The sequence below is a fragment of the Zingiber officinale genome, chromosome 6A, assembly GCF_018446385.1.
Source record: "Zingiber officinale cultivar Zhangliang chromosome 6A, Zo_v1.1, whole genome shotgun sequence".
NCBI lineage: Eukaryota > Viridiplantae > Streptophyta > Magnoliopsida > Zingiberales > Zingiberaceae > Zingiber > Zingiber officinale.
This window is the reverse complement of record NC_055997.1, coordinates 123,418,461-123,425,718: the sequence shown is the minus strand read 5'-3', so window position 1 is coordinate 123,425,718 and position 7,258 is coordinate 123,418,461. Positions and strand designations below refer to the sequence as shown.

General features: G+C 36.9%; 2 long non-coding RNA genes across 2 annotated transcripts; both read right to left on the bottom strand.

The window, feature by feature from the left end:
* Positions 1 to 354: 354 nt before the first annotated feature.
* LOC121994373 lies at positions 355 to 1,207 on the bottom strand. The gene is made up of 3 exons (XR_006115697.1): positions 1,056 to 1,207; positions 876 to 978; positions 355 to 440 (listed from the first exon to the last, which is right to left on the bottom strand). It is a non-coding gene; the product is annotated as an uncharacterized LOC121994373 (long non-coding RNA).
* Positions 1,208 to 4,296: 3,089 nt separating this feature from the next.
* On the bottom strand, positions 4,297 to 4,706 carry LOC121994372. Its single transcript, XR_006115696.1, has 3 exons — positions 4,654 to 4,706; positions 4,419 to 4,520; positions 4,297 to 4,314 (listed from the first exon to the last, which is right to left on the bottom strand). It is a non-coding gene; the product is annotated as an uncharacterized LOC121994372 (long non-coding RNA).
* Between the last annotated feature and the right edge of the window lie 2,552 nt (positions 4,707 to 7,258).

Below are 7,258 nucleotides of genomic sequence, written 5' to 3'. Positions count from 1 at the left end.
TTAGTAAATCAAGACCAAAAATCATAGTTGAAAAAGCAGTAAGAGCACCAGGTAACAAGATGAGTAATTGGAATGCTTAAAAAGAGAAACATTCATCAATTATCTCAACCACAAATAAATAGAAAGAAGAATCATAGATGTAAGATACTGATATAGTCCAACACCGACACAAATTCAAAGAAGAAATTACCTATCTTTGTAAGCTGAAGCCAAATTTGCATGGGCTTCAGGCATAGTTGGTCTGATATTCATAGCACGTATATAATCTTGAATTGCTTCAGTAACTCTACCAATCTCCTTAAATGTGTTCCCTCTATTGACAAGACCATCAACAGCAGTCTGCGAAGATCTAGCAGAAAGCAGCAATTCTCATGATTGAATATCCACACAGGAAGCAAAGGTTGAACTAGCAGTGTAGCTGTGTAGGTGCTGCCTAGTATCTACCAAATTAACAAAATTAGCCGAAGTATCTTGTCAATATAAACAGACAAAAATCTCATGATTGAATAAGGAAGAAATAAAAGCGAGAAGTGATTTTTACAAAAATTCCACATAGTAAACTGGAATTCATATCCCTAAGAAAAGTTTGATCCAATAAAATATTTTAAACTGTATTTGTCAAAGCCATTGCAGATGCTTCCCCACTAAAATGAGAGGTAGTTGCACTAAATGGTCAATGACCATCCATCACTGATGATCCTTCTCACTTCAATCTCATAGCAGTCTAGATGGCATTCTAACTGTATCCTGTTAAAACATAAACGTGCTGTAGCCAACTGTTTGACAAAAAACCAAGCATGATTGCGAGGGCGTGATGGCAATGAACATGTTGTTAGTACATGATTGCAATGAAAAAGACAGATATAATACTCTACCTGTTGCTTGTATATAATAGTCAAGTTGTTGAAGGGCGCAGATATCCCTGTTGTAACTGCTAAAGTTGCCTTATAGAATGATGCAGGAACACTCATCATGTTGCTGCATGAAGAGAAGTTTCATTAAGGAACAAAAATAAACTATCCGCACAGTTGCCATCAAACATTTCTAAAGCTTACCAATCCATGTATATGCTGCCAAGGCTTGACAATGCTTGTGGATGGTTAGGTTGTAAAGCAAAGCATGACTTGGGAAAAATTATTAAAATGAAGTTATTCAACAAGGAAAAAAAACTTAAGAGAATAAAAATCTCCAAATTAAAAAGTCACCCTATAATGTCCAACGTCTTTGAGAGCATGTCCAGCGTCTTTGAGAGCATTCCCCTTTTAATGTGCAAGAAAGTCGATCATTAACTAACCTGGCTCACCATCAAGAAGGATACCACATTTTGACATATTAGACCATTATCAACTTACCAGATTATTGTAAGCTTCAATAAAGGTAGAATCACAGTTGATAGCTTGCTTGTAATGCAGAATTGCCATGTCAAGTTGACTTTGCTCATAATAGATGCCAGCAAGGTTTCTTGCGTCCAGATATCCCCAATGCATAGTTGACATAATAAACTCTCTTCAGAGCATAGTTTGCAGCAAAGTTATCCACAAAATCAAAAATAGATTAACAGTCCAGTGGAAAAATAGGAGTTATTGAATCACGTAGCATATTCCAGTGAAAGTATTCTGCAACAGTAATGTTATGAAGAACCTGAAATAAATAGAAAATGATTAAGAGTTCACACAAACAAGAACTACACATAGTAAATAAACTTCTCTTCTTTTGTATGCAAGTCAATAACAAATCATCATGTACTTCAAAAATCTACAATATCCACAGTTAACAACAAATTAACCATGCTTTTTTAGCGCATAACTTGTGGCAGAGAACAATACCACACAGCATCCTACCAAAAACTATTATATGATTCCTCAAGTCAAAGATGTCACAATAGTTCATATTTATACTCTATCAACCTGCATCCACAAGACCTACTAAAACAATGAAGAATGGCAATAAACCATTTGTCTTCCAAAAAAGAAGCAACTCAATCAAGACTTCAAACATCGAGGCCTTGTTCAGACTCCCAACATCATTAGCAGCTAACCGAATCACAACAATCAAAGCTAACCGAATCACAGTGTTAATGCTAGTAGAACAATTATCAGCTGGTTCGCAGGAAGTGAAGCCTGTTGCAGCCCGTGAACTCCGATTAATGGCAAAAACCGGGAAGGAGAATAGGTCGTTCATTGCAGAGGGTGGAACAATCCCAGCTCTCTACCGGCTTTTCCGGTCTACAAATCCAGTTGCTCAAGAGAATGCCCTGACTGCAATATTGAACATATCTATTCATGATGAAAACAAGAGAAAGATTATGGAGGAGAATGGTTGTTTGGAATTAATAGTATATGTTCTGAGATATGGGTTAACTACTGAGGCAAGGGAGAATGCAGTTGCTACATTGTTCAGCCTCTCTGCTGTCCATGACTTCAAGAAGATGATTGTGGATGAGCATGGTGCTGTTGCAGCACTAGCTGATTTGCTGACCCAGATCGAGAGGACTCAAGGGTAGGTGATTTGGATCAAGGATGTGTTCAAAGGACTAAGGACAGGTAACCCAGATCAAGGAGGAGTTGAATATGTGAACCTATCTGAATTATGATTATATGAATGTAAATGTTGAATTTATTTAAGGTAGTGACGAGTTTTTAAAATGGCTCTAATAAATTATTCTAATAAATTATCAAAACTGAATATTATAAATATTGTTCTAATAAAATATTGTACAATGTCGGACAACAAGTAATGTATCCTAAGTTATTGTGTCAGTCATGTTGATAAGTATCACGCCGTATTGAAATCCAAAAATTTTGGACACACTACAAAATACTTCAAGCTGAATTAATAATGTTTGTTATCCTTTTGTACCTTGTATTCATATAATACAATGTCAATTCTGTACATGGACACAAAGTTAGAAGTTACGGACACAGATCAAAGTTAGGTATATAGTTATCTTCTCTTCTTTTTATCTCCTTCCTCTCTAACTCTACACCAACACCACATGATGAAACAAGAAATTGTATCATTTCAGTCAAAGTCTAAAACTTTAGCACGATTCCAAATTCTGAGCCTTGATATTATCACACATGCATATTTGCTACTAACCTTAATTTGACTTATGTTTTATCGAAAACTTCATGCCATCTATTCATCCCATCCACCTAAATCATCAATGTTCCAACAATTTTGGCACCATTATTTCCAGAATTTAGGTATACCAAACACTTGATTGGTCTAGGTAGTATTTGAACCAAAGGGAACATTGATCTTAGCTAATGCTAAGGATCAACAAAATAAAAGAACAATCACATCAAATGATTTCCCATTTTTTCTTTATCTAGAAATCACAAACTGAGAAATCTTTTTCTATCCATTTCCTCCAAATTATTTTCTAGCTCTTCTGGTAGCATTTTCCCTTCCTTGTAATAATCAATTTTAATGATAGGGTTTAATTAGAAGCAACATTTTGACAACTCAATAACAAGATTTACTTCTGGAAATCCACAATGTCTATGCTAATAACAAATGAATAATCATAAATATGGTTTTTACCAAGCCAACTGCTCATATAGATATAAATCCTTCAGGTTAAATACTATATTGAATGACTTAGCTAATTGGTAACCAACTGCTAAAAATATATATATGAAGGGAATACCTTTTTCTTCTTCATCATAATTTTTGCTGCTGCCTGCAGGAGAAATGTCATCATGGTGAAATAAGTATTCATCATAAAAGATTGCAAGATAATAAGATATGAAAATGCATGCCTGTGTGCAAAGGTAGACACCAGTAAGATTCAGGTCAATGACTTCCATTGTGATTTTTTCATTCTCATCAACAGTGTGTCTCGTGACAAGATGAACATAAGTATAATTCCAGACAACTGCATTGTTAACTAAAATGTCAACTGATCCCCAAAAAAATTGCACATGCAATAAAATAAGTCAAAGATGAAATTGTAAGAAGCCAGATCTATGCAATCTTCATTCTAACAGTTTTGACCATGGATTCCACATCCTCTTCTTTTGAAACATCTCCTCCATAAGTGAGAGCCTGACCTCCTAAAGCCTCAATCTGCATAAATCATTTTATAGTAAATGCGTTATAGTAAATGGGTAAATCATTTGATTTTTTTTTTGTTACGAGAAAAAGCGTTATAGTAAATATGGGTAAAAATAGATAACAAAAGTAACATCATGAGCTGATGATAAAGTAACTTACCATCCTCGCTAGCAGTGGCATTGCCTAGATCACCAGCATGTCAGTTTTCATCTTCAGGAGCACCATGTAACTTTCCAGCAGGATTAAAATGAGGCCCTGCAGTATACAAGAGCATGAGTACATAATCAATAATTTAATCCTTTCAATCAGAAACTTGCAACTCAATAGATCGCCATGAAGGAAAAGGTAAATAATTTTACCAGTTGACATGCATCCATTTGTGGTGTCTCCAAGAGCATGCACATGGAAGCCATGAAGCCCAGGCTTGAGGCCAGTGATGGATCCGGTGACGGTGGTTGGACCTATCACAGAGATTTACATCCCAAAATTAGATCGGATCACAAATTCACAGAAAAATCAAAATGGTTGAAGTTGAAACCCTAGATCTGAAAAGAATTTAGCATTCCACAAGTAGTATTTCAAGAGATTTCTCACCATCTCCTTCCTGGATGAAGTAAATTGTGCCCTTAACACCCTCACTGTTACCCAAGACAGCAACAACCTTCACCATTTCCTTAGGTGTTCTACACAGCAGACACCAAACACACGGTTAAAGACATCATTAAATGTCTCAAAATAAGTAGCATCGCCACTAGATGAGAAATAATCGATCTCATCTTCCAGATACAAAAAGAAAAGCAACTCAACAATCGCCAGACTAAACGCTAAACAAATACCATCAAACTCGAGACGAAATCAGCTCTCACTCCATCATAGATAGAGAACCCATCAAATCTCAATAGAAAACTCCACTTTTTCTTCACCAAATCAAATCAAAGCAGCCGCATAAGTTAAAATCGAGAAAAAAAAAGAGATAAAACCTAAGGATCTAAAACAAAACAACAATACGATGGAAGACAAATTTCAGATCGGAAAGTATACCTTTGATAAATGGATTAAAGGAAAAAAGAAATGAGATTTACCAGATGATCGAGCACCAAAACAACAACGGGGCAGAAATAAGAGATTCAGATTAAAGAAAACAAAAGCAAATATAAAGATAGAATTATGGAAGAAGAAAGGTGGTGAGGTTGGAAGGAAGAATAAAAAAGAAACACTGAAAAAGAGAAAGAGGTAGAAGAAGAGGTCAAAAGTGCGACCTTATTGAACCAGATCCCGTGGGCGGACTGGATTGCGTGGTGGAGGTCAGAAAACGGAGAGGTGGAGGCGAGCTCCTTGGCGAAACGCTTGCTACCGCAGCACCGTAGCATATCCTCCTTCGTCCATGAAAAAGATGCCATCTTTCGTAGATCTAGGAAGGGGAAGAGGGAGATGAGGCAAGGAGGAAAGTGGTGGTGGCGTCGCGACGGTATACGGTGGACGGCGCAATATAGGTTTAGGTTTGGAGGGAAGAGTGAAGTGTTGTAAATTTTGACTAAGTATTGGTGGAAAAATTATATTATTTTATTTTGGTGCATAGACATCGGGTTTTAAAAAACCGCTGTTAAAATCGGTGTCTATTAACGAAAAAAAAGGGCGCTCATAAACATCGGCTAAAAAACCGATGTCTATGAGCGAAAATCTGCGCTCATAGACATCGGTTTTTAGATAAATCGGTGTAAAATACTCAAAGACATCGGTTTTTGCTTAAAACTGTTGTTGTTCCACCGATGTCTATGAGGGTTTTTGTTGTAGTGTAATATTCTTACAATAAAATGCCTTGGCATTCCTTTGAGCACTTGGTGTGCTGCTGATCCCAATACTTAAAATTTAGGGATCCTATCAAGACCTTGGTCTTTTCTTACTTATAGCTACTCATAATCCCCTAAAAAGGTTTTATAGAACACATAATTATTCCACTAAAATACGTGGCTACTCATGCTTGTTAAAATAGCAATGAAAACTAAAGAAACCAATATACTACACAACTATTCAAAACTAAACAGTTTAAATTGAGTTTCATGGCAGCAAAGGAAACTCAAAATGCCACTTATTCTGCATGCTTTATACCACGGCAAGGAAGACCAAAGTGCACTAGTAAGGAAACCAAAACATGATTATTCTTTTTGCTACAACAGAATTAAAAGGGACAGTTAAATCCTCTTAATATAGACAAGTCATTTAGCTCAAGCAAAAGAAATGTCATCTACTAAAATAATGCTGTACAGAAAATCCAAAGCAAGGAAAACTAATTACCGAGCTATTAAAAACGTGTAAACCATTTCTGCTCATAGCCCTAAACCATGAACCAACAACATACACTTGATACACTTACATATTCTAAATTATTTCTAACAGGGCAAAGCATGTCTGTACCTAGAAAACAAGTTGTACCATTTCAATTGCTAACTAAAAACAAGGTAGGTTTTCTTGATAGATAAAAATATGGAATCAGGTAAATCTTAAACCTCCTAAACTAGATGGTAGGTTTATTCCCTTGCTTTGAGGTTCACGGCAGCACTTCAAACACAACAGCACTTCAAATTCAGAATTGAGTTCATGGCAGCAACCATCACAAACAACCCGAAACCACAGTCCATTTCCCTGTTCAGTGCCACGGTAGAAACCAATAGGAGCAAAACACTCCACTTACTTAATCCTTTTTATGTTCTTCCCTTGGAAACTCACGGCAGCAACAAGACCTTTAAGCATGTTACAGTATATATGCAAGGAAGAAGGAAAAAGAATCTTAAATCTACCCTTAACCCTCTAACATACAGTTTCTGTGCAACATGATCCGAAACAAAAAGAACTAAATCCCTAGGAAGCATAAATTCGGTTCAAACTCAATCCGAAACAAAGGAGCATGCTGTGGATGGTAAGGAGCGAAATCAAATTCCGAAACCACTCTTACTGTAGGTGAGAAGCAACTTACACTTTGTGTTCTTGGACTTACAACCGGACGAGAGGTAACTAGGGTTTGTGGAGAGCTTGAAAATCCAACTTTCTCCTCGTGCCTACGGATTCACTTGACGAGAGGATCTCAATCCGGCGAAGAAACCCTTCGGATCGAGCCTTGGCCGGCCGCCGGAGACGTGCCCTAGGTCTTCTCTGTTTCCGCCCGAGCCGCCGTCATCGCATGAGAGAGGTGAGGAGAGGG